This window comes from Sminthopsis crassicaudata, chromosome 4 (genome assembly GCF_048593235.1).
Source record: "Sminthopsis crassicaudata isolate SCR6 chromosome 4, ASM4859323v1, whole genome shotgun sequence".
NCBI classification, from domain to species: domain Eukaryota; kingdom Metazoa; phylum Chordata; class Mammalia; order Dasyuromorphia; family Dasyuridae; genus Sminthopsis; species Sminthopsis crassicaudata.
The window spans coordinates 436,457,857-436,473,554 of NC_133620.1; positions in this window are offsets into that span (position 1 = coordinate 436,457,857).

The following is a 15,698-nucleotide window of genomic DNA, read 5'->3' on the forward strand; positions in this document are numbered from 1 at the left end:
GCAAAATGGATATGAAAATAACATTTACCTCCCTGGATTGTTAAATAAGATAATATTCATAAAGTACTTTGCAAGCCTTAAAACAATATAAAAATGCCAGTTGTTGTTGTTATCAATTAGAATAATATTTGATAAGTACTTAGCACAGTGCTCAGCACTTAATAGGCATTTAGTAAATGCTTATTCTCTTTCCTTTCTCTAATATAACTATTACTATTGACATTTTTGTTGGACATGGAATTACAAAGACCTGAGTTCAAATCCTACTTTAGATGTGACCCTCACTTAAGTTGTTTGCCTCAGTTTCCCCCTCTGTAAAATGAGGATAAAAATAACATCTACTCAGAGTTGTTGTGAGGATAAGATGAGATAATTTTTATAAGGGTTTGGCAAATGTTCAAGTACTATGTAAATGTTACTTAATGTTGATATTAAGTATTTGTCTTGGAGTCCAAAAACCTGAATTCAAATTCTACCTCAGATATATATGAGCTGGATAATCCTGGGCAAATCAATCAAGCTCTCTTAGCCTTGATTTCTTTACCTGTGAAATGGAGATAATAATAGCACCTATCTCTTAGGGTTGTTGTGAGGATCAAATGAGATAATGTATATAAAGGGCTTCCTTAACAAGTTCTATATAAAGGCTAACACTTATAATGTAAGTGCTAGCTGGCTATTAATTCTATTCTTCCAGAGCATGGAAGGAGAGACAGTGGTCATGGAAAATGTGAAGTTCCAGAGTTCCTTTTGTGATAAAATCAGTAATTTGAGAAGGTAAATTCAGATCCTAAGAGCTGGAAAGCCTTGATGACAAAAGGAGAGCATGAAGTCCCTTCCCTAAAATAGAGATTATGGAGCATGGGAGGGGGAGGAATGGTGGAGGGATCATCAGATCCCAGACTGAGAACTGAAAGGGACCTTTGAAGACACTGACTCCCATCCTCTGATTCCCAAGGTGAGGAAACTGAGTCTCAAAATGCTTAAATGATGGCTATGAAGTGTTTAAAGCACAATTCAAACCCAAATCTTGAGTCTCAATCTTTGCATCACACCAGAATGCCCCAGTAGACTTGTGGTCTATTTTCTAGAACTCCCAAATAGCATAGGATGAGAGTTATGAAACTGGATTTTATCTAGTTCAATGTGTTAGAGTTATGGGCAGTGGAATGCATTGCTGGTTTTTTTTTTTTTCTGAAGGAGATGAGTGGGTTTAGGTGTTCTATCAGGAAGCTTACAATTCCGTCCCCAGATAGCAGACATCTAAACCACAATAGGACCTGTCTCAGAAACTTCCAAAGAAGCTGCCATGTCATTTACTGATACAGTTTTTAAGAATCCAGGCTTCCTTCCCTCCATGCTAAGAATTGGAGTAGGATTTTTTTCATTCTTTTTTTAGGTTATACAGGTATATTCATTTTTTACATATTTCCACATGAGTCATGTTAGAAGAAAAAAATCAGAACAAAAGAGAAAAAAACATGAAAAAAAGATGCATTGATCCGCATTCAGTCTCCATAGTTCTCTCTGGATGCAGTTGGTATTTTCCATCTAAAGATGATTAGGATTTTTATAGAGAAGAACAAAATTGAACTTCTATTAGCAGTGGGTAGTCACAATGCTCAGGCTGGCACATAATAGGTGCTTAATAAATGCTCATTGACTGCTGTCAGGCATAAAAGTCAATAGAAATGAGGATAGAGAAAATATTGGATTTGGCAATAAAAAGATCTCATAACTTTGGAGTAAATAGTTTTGGGAATAGGTGCTGAATTACAGTGTACTCAGTGGAGAAGCAGATAATGAGAAAAGAAATGCAGTATAAATAACATTGACCACCCTGATTCCTATTATTTTAAGGCTAGGTCTGTTACATTTCATCATCCCTCCCGGTGTCTCCAGTATTACTAAGAGAGTTGGGAGTGAGGGGTATTTCGATTCTTTGCAAATGGGTTCAGCCCCATTCAATGGTATCCCCCTGCTATAGACGGTGTCTTCTGTTTCCTCATAGTTCAATTTAGCCACTAACTTGGATGAACTTACAAAGAAATATTTACTTCAGAGGTATAATCATAAATATACAAATTTTACTAACATGAAAAGATTAATATCCCATTCCATATCTCCTTCAGTCACTGGGGAGGAGGAATGGATTAGGTGCATATCTTAGATGAGTTCCAAGTCCAAAGTCCCTCCTGGATCCCAAGTCCCAAATATTCCGGCTTCTTGCACTCAACTCATCCAATTATTATCCTAGCACAAGATCCCATCACCTCTTGCTAAACCTTTGTAATGGTCTCTTAATGGATCTGTCTGTTTCATTTCTCTCTGATCTCCAAACCATCCTCCATTGACAAAGTGATTTTCCAATAGCCCAAATGGTAATGTCACTCAAACTACTCAATAAACTACAGTGTCTTCCTATTATCTCAATAGTCAAATATAAAGCCCTGTTCTTGGTACTTAAAACTCTTCACTCCATGGTTGGTCCCTTCCTATTTTCAGATCTTCTTTCATATTATATTTATCTTCTACAGTCATGTCAGCCTAGTTGTTGTTCCTTAAATACAACATTCCAGCTGCTCTTCTCTAGGTCTTCGCTTTCTCTAGGACTGTCTACCATACCTGAACTGTTGTCCCTCCTTACTCTGTTTTTGGATATTCCCATTTTCCCTAAAGACCCAACTCCTATCTTGCTAGTATTTATCATGTATGTGCTTATTGATTCTTACTGGAATTTAAACTTTTTGAGGCATGGAAAAAAGCCTTCCTTTTAGTAAAAAATAAAGCATTGAGAAATGTTTTTTCTTTAAAAAGAAAGGGAAGATGGAAAGAGAAAAAAATCTAACTTTTGGAAAAATAGATAAGTCAAAAATAAAAAGGCCTTAGAGAAATGGATAAAAAGTGATAGACAAATTTAAATCTCTTGTAGAGAAAAGAATTGCCTCTTTGTCTCCTGAAATGATTTGGTGTTAAGACCATTCTTCTCTGCTGAGAGAGTGCTAAGATACTGATTGAAGATAGGAAGTCCCCCTTTTATTCCCAGAGTGACAGAAATGATCCAGTAGGGAATGGGATGTTGCTTACTTGGCTATTCTGGAAGATTAAATCAAGACTATATTTTTAAATATTATGCTCTTTTCTTTATTCAAGGTTCCTATAAATGTGCCTGAAATTTTTAGGTGTTAAATTAATATTAAATTAAATTTAAATTGTTTTTGGATGATTTAAGTCTAAAATTCAAAGTACATCATTAATATTATTTTTGTTATTCAATAAGTTAGGGACTTCATTACTGAATACCTTGTAGCTCAACACAGTGCCTGAGACATGTTGTTGTTCAGTTGTTTTCAGTTGTATATAACTCTTCATGACCCATTTGGGGTTTTCTTGGCCAAGACACTGGAGTGGTTTGCCATTTCTTTCTCCAGGTCATGTTACAGTTGAAGAAACTAAGGCAAACAGGGATAACTGACTTACATAATTAGTAAGTGTCTGAGACCACCTTGATCCTAGTCCTCCTGACTCAAGGGCTGGTACTTTAACCACTACACCACCTGGCTGCTCCTTAGCACCTGGGACATACTAAACACTTATAAAGGCTTGTTTGATTAATTAATTAGTCACTTTGTCAAGTTAATTATTGCTACTGAAACTTACCCAATCACCAGTGTTTCTTCATTATATGTTTTACAATTCACAAGATTCTTTCACATCCATTATCTCATCAGCACCATGAAGTAATATTAAATATCTCTCTTTTACAGATGCAAAAGCTATTGATAAGAATGGGTAATTTCCTCAAGGTCACACAACTTAGTAATAAAGAATCCAATATCAAACTGGATTCCAGTGTTCCTTCTCTATACCACCTTGCCACTGGGTTCTTTATAGCACATTTTTAAAAATAGACTAGGTTTTCTCCTATTGACTATCATGTCCCACCATCCTATCTTTCCTGAGCACATTGGTAATATTTCTGTGCCTCAATTTTCTCATCTGTAAAATAAGGGGATTCAACTTAATGGTCTCCAAGCTCCCTTCTACCTTGAAAGACATGATCCTTGAAGACAGGAAGTCCCCCTTTTATTCCCAGAGTGACAGAAAGGGTCCAGTCAGAAATGGGATGGTGTTTACTTGGCTATTCTGGAAGATTAAATCAGGACTATATTTTAATGTGCCTGAAATCTTTGGGTGTTAAATTAATCTTGGTTATTTGACCTTGGTTATTGTCCAGAATAGTAGTTCCTATTAGTGTAAAAAACTAAGAGCAAGATTTCAGAAAAGCCTCAAAAGACTTATATGAACTGATGCTGAGTAAAGTAAGCAGAACCAGGAGACATTGTACACAGCAATAAGATGTGATGATCAACTGCGATAGCCTTGGCTCTTTTCAACAATGAGGTGATTCAAAGCAATTCCTATGGACTTGGGATGAAAAGTATCATCCACATACAGAGAGAGAACTATGAAGATTGAATATGGATCAAAGCATAATAGTTTCATTTTTTTTGTTGTTTGTTTGCTTGTTTTTTTTTTGTGTGTGTGTGTGTGTGTGTTTTTTTTTTCCCCTTTTGATCTAATTTTTCTTGGATGGAATAACAAATATGGAAATGTTTGGAAGAATTGTACATGCTTAATTTATATCAGATTGCTTGCTGTTTTAGAGGGATGGAGAGGGGAAAAAGGAAGAAAAAGTTGGAACACAAGTTTTTGCAAAGGTGAATGTTAAAAACCATCTTTGCGTGTTTCTGGAAAAATAAAATGCTATTTTAAAAAAACTAGCTAAAACTAGCTCACCCAATCCAATCAAGAACCATCTCTTTAGGGGTTGATTAGCCAGTTTGTGACTCACTAGGTCTCCTGTCTTCTTTTTGAATTCTCATCAACACCTTCACCAGAAGGGGTCCAGGCAAAAAGAGAAAAGACAGAATACAAATTAGTTCACTCGGCTATTTGTAGCAGCTCTGGTCCAAATTTTAGGAAAGGACATTGTTCAATAACATAATGCTTGAAACCATTTAGTATTTTATTTTGCCATGCTACTGCTACCAATATTAGTCTTCCTAACAATATTAATTTTGTTGTTCAGTTTTTCAGTTGTGTCCAACCCCTTGTGACCTGCTTTGTGGTTTTCTTAGCAGAAATGCTAGAGTGGTTTGCCATTTCCTTCTCTAGTTCATTTTATATATGGAAACTGAGGTGTACCTTTATGCCCAGGATCACACAGTTATTAAGTGTCTGAAGCTAGATCTGAACTCAGGAAGATGAGCCCACTCATACCACCTAGCTGCCCATAACAACTTCAATAATGCATGACTATGTAACATATAAAAGGCATTTTCATAAATATTATCTCCTTTGTTTCTCATAACAACTCTCTGAGAAACACAAATCATGGATTATTCATCCACATTCTACAGATACAAATTCCGAGGCTCAGAATAGTTAAATGAATTATCAAAGATCAACAGGTCTAAGTAGGAGAGGAGGACCCAGACTCAAATATTTGGTTCCAACATCCATGTTGCTTCTGCTCCATAATATTACCTCTCTGACATCACTATTTACTACAAATAAATTCAGAATGCAAGAGAATGATGACCTAGTCTCATAGATCATTCATCCCCTGCAACATGCCCCATTAATATTTGACGGTGTACAAGCGTGCCCCAGTCTGCGTAGACAGCAGAAGAGGGAAGGCAGACTTATTGTGTCCTCTGAATCCTTGTGTTGAGTCACCGAGAGCCTTGTTTAGCCTTCCTCCTTCTTGACAGTAAGAGGGTGGATGGATTACTTCCCTGACTCCATTATGAATCAGTCACCATATTGCAGTGATTCTTCTTTAGCACCTCCCAAGTTTAATATGGCTACTTGGGGATAATAACTATTCAACTCACAGCCAGACTCCACATTTAATATATTACTCGATAGCTATGGCCATATGAAAGATACATAAATCTAATAGCAAAAGCATCTAATTAAGACATAAAGCAATATGGATAATAAGGAAGGGAATCAAATAGTAAAGCATTCTCTATCCCCATACCCAAAAGGGTACAACATTCCTCACTTTCAGAGGAGTTAAAAGCTAGTTTCTACAATCCCTCTGACACTCTAACCCAGTAGGAAGTCACAATCACTTCATAGTTCATAGTTCTAATGGTGGATGCTCAGAGTAGTGTCTTTCCCAGGAGTGTCTCAAGACAGGCTGGAAAATAGAGTTCTCCCTTTTGCTCTGGAGCCATCATGGTCCAGATATGAGAGTGGTTTTAGAGTGGCCATGGTTATACTGTTCAATATGCATATTTTCTCTGCAGCCAGATAAGATAAAAAAATATAATGCATTTTGCAAACCTTAAAGCCTTATAAAAATTCTAACTATGATGATGATGAATGTTATGTCTCCCTCCCCTAACAGTTGCTCTGTATCTTGCCTCTTCTGTCCATGATGTTCCATTCCATGTCTTAAACCTCCTAACTCATATAGCATTCTCTCTCCTACATACTCCCCTCCACCAATCAGAGCCCTTATCTAGCAATATCACCACACTGCAGCTTAATCACTGCAAGACACAGATTCCAGAAAATATTCTTCCATTGACCAAAGTTTTCTCTGCCTCAGGCATTGTAAAAAATGAAATCTGACTACCATGACCTCAGTGCTGCAAACTGTCTTGTGAATCTACCATTACCTTTCCTTTTTTTTTTTTTTTTTTGCCATTAACCAGTTAGGTTTTTTATCCCCACAGGCCTGGACTAGATTGATGACTAAACTAAACATGTCATCTCCAATCCTCTTCTTATTCACTCAGCCCTCCATCCTGCTGCTAGAGCTGTTTTCTGGAAATACGGTTCTAATCAGGTCCTTTCCCCAATCAGAAGCATTCAGTGACTCCCTTTGCCAATGGAATAAAATCCAATCCCCTTTGCCTGGCATTCAAGACCCTTCACAATGAGGTTCTACCTTACCATTGCCAATCACAGCTTAATTCACTTAAACAACATTTACTGGCTTTAGTATATGTAGGAATTGAACTAGATCCTAGTACAAATGTAGAATGAGTTCCTTTTCCTCATGGACTTTATAATCTGATTGGGGACAAAAAGGCAAACACATTAAAAGCAAAAATATAATTACATAGAAGAGGTCCAGCATTATGAAAGATTCAAGAAGAGACCACTTATAAACTGGTGGGATTGGGGAAGCCTTAATGAAGGGATAAGACTGGAGCTCAGCTGAGCACAGCAAGGATTTCTTAGGTTAAGATTTTAGTGGTGAGAAGAGAAAATTTCAGGCACAGGGGAAAGTATATGCAAGACCACTGAAGTAGAGAAGGCTAGAATGAGATTTTTTTAAAAAAGTAAATAGTTCTATTTTTCTGGAAGATGGAGTTTACAAAAGGGGATGGTATGCAGTAAATTTCAAAGAGTAGGTTAGAATCCAATTTTTCAGCTACTTTATTATTAAATCCTTTTCTCCAGCCAATCTAGTCAGTCTAGTCCCCAGTGTCCTAAATATATCATCTATTTTTGTCCATAATGTGTCCTCTCACTTCATATGTTATAGCTATCACTTCATGAATGCATATTTGTTAAGTGATTACTTAAGTGCAAGGCAATGTGATTAGTGCTGAAGATACAAAAACAAAAACAAAACAACAACAAAAAAAAGCAAGACTGGTATCTGACCTCAAGGAGCTTACATTCTAATGGGGGAAACAACAGGTAAATAAATGGGTACAGAGTAGTTGGAAGATAATTTAGTGGAGAAAGCACTAGCAATTGGTGGGACTAGAAAAGGCTTCCTATAGAAAGGGATCATTAAGACAAGTCTTTTTTTTTTTAGAATTTTTTTTCCACAGTATATATGCATGAGTAATGTTTTATAATATTATCCCTTGTATTCATTTTTCCAAATTATCTCCCCCCTCCGTCCACTCCCTCCCCCGGATGACAGGCAATCCCATATATTTTACATGTGTTACAATTTGACCTAGATACAATATATGTGTGTAAATACCATTTTCTTGTTGCATGTTAAGTATTAGATTCCGAAGGTGTAAGTAACCTGGGTAGATAGACAGTAGTGCTAACAATTTACATTCACTTCCCAGTGTTCCTTCTCTGGGTGTAGTTGTTTCTGTCCATCATTGATCACCTGGAAGTGAGTTGGATCTTCTTTATGTTGAAGATATCCACTTCCATCAGAATATATCTTCATACAACATTGAAGTGTACAGAGATCTTCTGGTTCTGCTCATTTCACTCAGCATCAGTTGATGTAAGTCTCTCCAAGCCTCTCTGTATTCCTCCTGCTGGTCATTTCTTACAGAGCAATAATATTCCATAACCTTCATATACCACAATTTACCCAACCATTCTCCAACTGATGGACATCCATTCATCTTCCAGCTTCTAGCCACTATGAAAAGAGCTGCCACAAACATTTTGGCACATACAGGTCCCTTTCCGCTCCTTAGTATTTCTTTGGGATATAAGCCCAGTAATAGCAATGCTGGGTCAAAGGGTATGCACAGTTTGATAACTTTTTGGGCATAGTTCCAAATTGCTCTCCAGAATGGCCGGATTCTTTCACAACTCCACCAACAATGTATCAGTGATTAAGACAAGTCTTAAAGAGAGCCCTCAAGCTTTAAATTTGGCTTTCACCTATTCTTATTTTCATGATATTAAGTCATTTGTTGTTTAACTACATGAAGGTAAAATGACTTCTAAAAATTCAGAATAATCTGACCCAAACCACATTGATTAGAGAAGAATTACAGAATCACAAAAATTGGAAGGGCCTAGAGAGCAATAATTCAACAGATCTCTTCTATAATATTCCAGAGAAGTTGTTATCCAGTCTTCTTGATATCTCCAATGAAGAAAAACATACTAGACCTCTTTGAGGTTATGGACTCTGCTTGTGATTCTATTGCAGATTAGCACTTTCTTTGCAATTTAGAGTCTTATGGAGCTGCCTTGACCGCTGAGATATTAGTGTTACTTAGCCAGAGTTACATAACAATAAGGGTCAAACATGGACCTGGAACAGAGGTCTTTCTAACTTTGTGGCTCTGATTTCTCCTCACATTTTACTGCCTCATTCCACTTTTGGATAGTTCTAATTGTTGAAAAGTTTTGTTGTATGAAATCTAAGAAGGTGATCTTTTTGCCACATCCATCCATTACATTATTTCTACCCTCTGGGACTTGATAGAACAGAGTTTATCTCTTTTCCACATGGTACCATTCAAACACTCAAAGACAACTGTCATGTCCCTGCTGTGCTTTGTGCTCTTGGTGCCATGGTTTAGGAAGGACAGTGAAAAGCTGAAGGGCATTCAGAAGATTCAGAAGATGAAAACTAGACTGGGGAAAATCAGTGGGAACATAGGAGAGCACCTAGTTGGTCTAATGGCAAGAGCACAGGGCTTGGAGTCAGGAAAACATGAGTTCAAAGCCAGATACTTACTAGCTATGTGACTTTTGAAAGTCACTTAACCTCTGCTTACCTCAGTTTCTTCATCTGTAAAATAATAATAATGGAATTTACCTCCCAGGATACCTGAGAATCAAATAAGATATTTGTAAAGTTCTTAGTGTTTGACAAATAGTAGGCCTTTATAAAGTTTTGTTGCCTTTTTTCCTTTTTCAATAATGTGAAGGTCTCTATGTGGATGAGATTAGCTTGCTTCTGTTTGGTCTCAGAAAGCAGAATCAGGAACAATGGATAATGACTATAAGAAAAGATACATTTGGGTTTGTTGTCAGAAAAAATTTTAATAATCAATTATTAACTTCCCCAAGAATTAGGGGATTTCTTCTTTCCTCCATTGGAAGGCTTCAAACAGCAAACGGATGGTCCCTTAATGGGTATGTTATGCAGGAAATGTATTACTTTTTAAATATGGATTGAACTAGATGCTTAAGGAGATCCCTTCCAACTCTGAAGTTCTGTGATTCTTTTCTCTAGACTAACCATCTTCAGTTCCTTTAAACAGTCTTCATTTGGTATTAACTTGACTTCATATTCTTGACTGACTTATCTGAATGTTCTCCAGCTTAATTATGGCACCTAAAATTGAATAAATCACTCAAAAAGCAGTCTGACCAGAGCAGAGCATGATGGGATTATCACCTCCTCATTCCTAGAAACTATTCCCCTCAATGGAGATCAAGTGACATTAGCTCTCTCTTACATAGATTTTCATACTGCTAACTTCATTTTCAAAATAAATATCTACCTAACTGTATCTCCCCAATCGACATTGACTTTTTTAACCTAAGTTAAATATCATATTTGATATTGTTTTTGTTGCTACTGCTGTTTTTCAATCATTTCAGTTGTGTCAATTCTTCATGATCACATTTAAGGTTTTCTTGGCAAAGAATAGCAGTATGATTTGCTATTTCCTTCTCTAGCTTATTTTATAGATGAGAAAACTGAGGGAACAGGATTTAGGGACTTGCCTAGCATCATTTTTAGCCTGTTCAAATAGCCTAATTCAATCATCCAGTGTGTTAGTTATCCTTTCATTTTATTATTATCATCATTGTTATTAAAGCTAAACTAAAATTAATCAATCATATAACAATAATAATAATAATAATAATCTCTGAAGGATCAGCTATGTTCATATTAAATTGTCTAGGATTCTAGGAGATAGTGACCCTTCAATATACAGCATCTTTTTTCCAGTAAATGCTAGGAACATGTGAAGTCACAGTGGATTTAGCTGCTGTCAAATCACATCTGTTTTACGGTGTTAGTTTCCTCAGCTACTGACTTATCAGAATATATCAGTACATAGCAGTTTACAAAGGCAACTCCATTCTACACAGATCTGCCTAAATATTTAGACATAATCCCACAGTAACAGAAATGATTGAGTTAAAATTTAAATCACCATAGGCAAGTGTCAGCCTGAGATACACAAAGTGGGCTCTCATTGAAGCCTTGTTCTCATTACATCCTTTAGTTGACTTGTCAGCTCTGTCTAGGTGAATGAGTATCTGTTTTGTGACTTATTCAAAACCTATCCAAACTTTTGTTTCCTTTTTTTGCTCCTGATCTCAGTGTCTGGGCTATTTCTCTATTGGACAATATACCCTTCTCTCAGAAGGAAGCCAGGGCATGGAAGAAAATATCAAAGAACTCTATTCGCCATACTGGTTAAATATTTGGAGATAACATGATAAGATTTCTTCCAGTTTTAAATCTATGATCTGAGGATTTAAAATGACATTGTCATTATCTGTGAATTTCAGTTACAAGAGCCGCATGCATGAGACTTCAGCATGAGACAACGAAGAATTTTCTCTGTGTGACTGTATTTGTTATTTTTAAAAAATCATGTAGAAGACTCCAGGCTTTCCTCTTTGACATTAATGAACACAACTGACATGACTAAAAAACAACAACAGCAACAAAAACAACATCAAAGATAATATTTAACAGGGAAAAAGTAAGGTATTAAACTTGGGTTAAAAAAAAAAGTCAACATCAAAAATACAAGATGAGGGAGACATGAGAATGATAGCTTCTTAGAGTTTGGAAGACCTGAATTTGAATGCTGCTTCAGACTCTTAGGAGCTTGGATCAGCCACTAAAGCTTTTTCAACCTTAATTCCCCTCTCTGTAAAAAATAAAAACAAAAACAAAATTTGAGGATAATAATTTGGGTTGTTGTGAGCATCCAATGAGATAACATATACTTTGCAGTATTAAAGTGCCATATGAATCCTATGTAATTAAACTGCTCTTCCCTCCCCTCATCCCCATTACTTCCTCTTCTGCAGAACTACTGAGCACAGACACCAACCTAATTCTGTCCCCTGCAGAGGGACTATTTAAGTTCCTGTGGTACGGCTCCATTTTCTTCAGTGCTCCTGAGGTTTATTTCACGCCATTAGACAAGGTTTCATCCCAGGAAGGGGAGCCAGGAAGAGGAAGCAGGCACTTAAATGTTCCCAAGAGGGATAATCCTTGACTTTGCTGTTAGAAATCTGATGTTATTCTCTGGAGCAGGGGCACATCACACAACAGAGTGTGTCAAATGTGGGACTTGAAACTAGGAAGAGTTTTGGGAACTGAATGAACAGAGGAAAAATCTAATAGTCAGAGACCCATTTGGAAAAGATAGTGGAAATATAGGCTGCGTTTTATGGTTGCTGGTTGCATAACATCCTAGGTGGAGGCTGATACCAGTTAATTCTGATCCTTGCAGGGGAATATAACAAATCCCCTCGATGCCCCACATTCTCAGCACTATCACCAAAGAAATACCATTAGGAAATAAAGGGAATGCTTCATTTAAGCAAGTCCTTAAATTCTTAATGATCTCAGCCTCTCCAGACTACAATCCTTCCAATCAACATCTCCCCAGGCAGCAGATTTCTTAGACAAGTTGCTTTTTTCCAAAGCTCAGCCTTCCTTGAATCAGGAAGATTCCACACAGCAGTTTCTCTCTCCAGTGGTTTTCTATAAGTTGCCACCTGCCCATGTAGCCAAGACTCCAGAAGGGCTTCTTGATAATTTCTCTATGTTGTTTCTGGGTATTTTTATTCACTTTCCAGGCTGAGAACATTGGCTCCCAAGGCAAGGAAAGGAGCGGTATAAATGCAACCTATTACCACAAGGAGAAATGACTGGCCAGAGACTTGCTGGAACCTCAATCAAGTGATCCCTAAAGCCTGATTCTAAAATCATAATAGCGGGACTTATGACTAACCTATCCATGGGGAACTCCCAGGTGAACAAATTCCCTCTACCAATGCAGGGCAATACTTTCTCTTCAATTTACTATCTTTATAGGCAGAGTTTCTTAACCCAAAGTTTGAGAATTTTGTTTTGTTTTATTTTTATATTTATATTTATTTTTAATTTGATAATTATATTTCTCTTTTGAGTGTTCCCAAAATCTAGTACAAGGTGTTAAAGCTTTAAAACTGCATCATAAAATTGCTTTTCTTTGTCATCTTGTTTTATTTTATGCTTTTAAAAATTTCTGAGGAGTCCATGGACTGATTCACCAAACCTCTAAAAGAGTCTCATGACACAAAAAAAATGTTAAGAACCTGGGAACCCTGATGTCAGGGATGCAGGATCTCAGAAGTTCTAAGTATGAGAACAAAGCAAAGTGGTGGAGCTGCAGACTTCTAAAACGTGATGACTCAGATCATCCAGCATACTCACACAATATCTACAGACCCATTTAGCTTCCCTCAAATGGCTTAAAAAATAGAAGAAAGTCCACATTAAGTCTTGTTTATGTGCAAAGTGCTTTGCTCAGTACAAAAAATAGTATCAATAAAATAATGCCTGCCTTTCTATATTGCTTATAGTTAAATAAGGAAATATAACATATACATAAGGTCTATCCAGGACATTATTTGACCTCTTATAAGATATGATAGTTTGGAAAAAAAACAAAACCCTGTGTTCACCACTCTTCTGAAACCCAAGGGATTCACTCAAAGTAGCTATTTCTGTTGTAGGCTGTGGATGTGACCTCTCTTCCTACTTGAAATCCCTACAAGAAAATTTTTTAGAAACTTCATCCTCTAAAATTTATTTTCCTATTTGTTTCAATTATAGTAGGTCTCTTACATTAATCAATATTTTGCTGTGTCAACAGAGATTAGAAACAAATAGGATTGGCAGGAATAAGAACCTGCTCCTCTTTCCATATAATTCACGATATTTGGCTGTGTCTGGGAACCCGCCAAAAGCAAAAGCAATTGGAACTCAAGCTTTGTTCATTTATTAAGAGGGGTTAAGAAAGAACTCCTTCGAATTGGATATGATCAGTCAGGTCAGCTTTTCTGAAAACCGATCACTAATCTTGTTCTTCCCCCTGCTGTGGCCTGAAAATCTTTTCCCTATGGAGCAGTGACCACTGTGGTCATATCCTCCTTTCCTTTCTATCCCTTTGAAGGTATCTTATCAAATAAGATAACATTTTTACACAGCTTAGCATAGTGTCTGGTACATAACAAGTGTTTAATAAATGTTTGTTTCCTTTTTTTTGTATGACTTATTAAAAAAACTATATGGGAATTTTTGCTTGTTTTGTTTTGGTTTACCATTTTAATTTTGGAAAGTTGAGGCAAACAGAAATTAAGCAACTTGCTCAGAATCACAAAGCAATCAAAAAGCTGAAGAGAAATTTGAATTCAGCTCTTCCTGACTCTAAGTTCAGTACTCTATTCACTGTGTCATTTAGCTTCTTTTAAGTGGCGAAAAGGAAGAGATGATTTGTTTCAGAGACATAAAGAAGCATAAGCAACAAGATGGTAGACTAGACCTTTCCTTCAGTCTCTCAGACCTCTTCAAAAACAGAAATTATGTGCCTAAGACAAAGCAACTTCAACTGCCTTTTTGATCTAGAAGACCTGGAATCCAGAAGAAAAAAATTTTTAAAAACCTAAAACCTAGGAACTGATGCTCACTGATCTAGATTGAATTCACTCAGACACCTTCCCCCTTCTTCTAAGCTCTAAGTGCAAGGTTACACTAACAGACTCAATGACATGACAATATCAAAACTTACCCCTCTTCAACTTGATCATCCATCTCTATTTCCATTATCTTGGAGATCCCAGTTCCAGGATGATACATACATATATACATACATACATACATACATACACATATACATATGCATATATATTAACTATTCCCCAATAGATAGTCAAAGAATATAAACAAACAGATGTCAGAAGGAAAAATGCAAGCACATGAAAAAGAATAATGAGAAGTACAAATCAAAACATTAATGCTTCATCTCAAACCCTGCAAATTGACAAAAAAAATGGCAAAAAATAATCTCTATTGGAGAAGTTATGGAAAGTTGAGCACACACATACATTGTTAGTGGAATTGTGAAATGGTAGAAGCATTTTTTGGTCAAGTAATTTGGAATTATACAAAAAAAGTAACAAAAATATCTATATCCTTTGAACCAAAGACTTTATTACTTGGTTCATACTCAAGGAAGCCATTGATATAAAAATATCTCAACATATTCCAAAATATTTATAGCAATACTTTTTGTGGTAACTAAGAATTAGAAACAAGGTAGATACTCATCAACTGAGGAATAGCTCACATATCACAAATTGTGATATGTGAAAGTAATGGATTTTTACTATACAATAAGAAATGAAGGTGTGATGAACACAAAGAAGTGTGGAAAAATATATCTGAACTGGTGCAGAGTAAAGTAAACAGAACCAAGAAAACAATATATCCCTTCAATAATATAAATGGGGGGAGGGAAATGATACACATACAAAAATTCAAATGTGAATATAACAAAATAAAAAAGATCAAGTGGGATCCAACTCCACAGTTATGAGAGGACATTCCCAACATATCCCCATGGAGATGGGAGATCCACAGGTGTTACACTTTGCACATGTTTTTGGATTTTTTTTAGGGGGCGGAGCCAAGATGGCGGAGAAGATACATGGGAATTTGTAAGCTCCCTTCTTCCCTCATTACCAATTAGTTAAATCAGCCTCAAAAATAACACTGGACTGATAGAAACCACAAGGATTAAAAGCACAATTTACCAGCTGAAGAGAATCTGGAGTTTCAAAGGAAAAGGTCATTTCCAAGGGGAGGAAGAAAAAAGGCCAGCACAGACCGTTAGGTGCTAACACACTGTGCCGATCAGGCTGGAGAG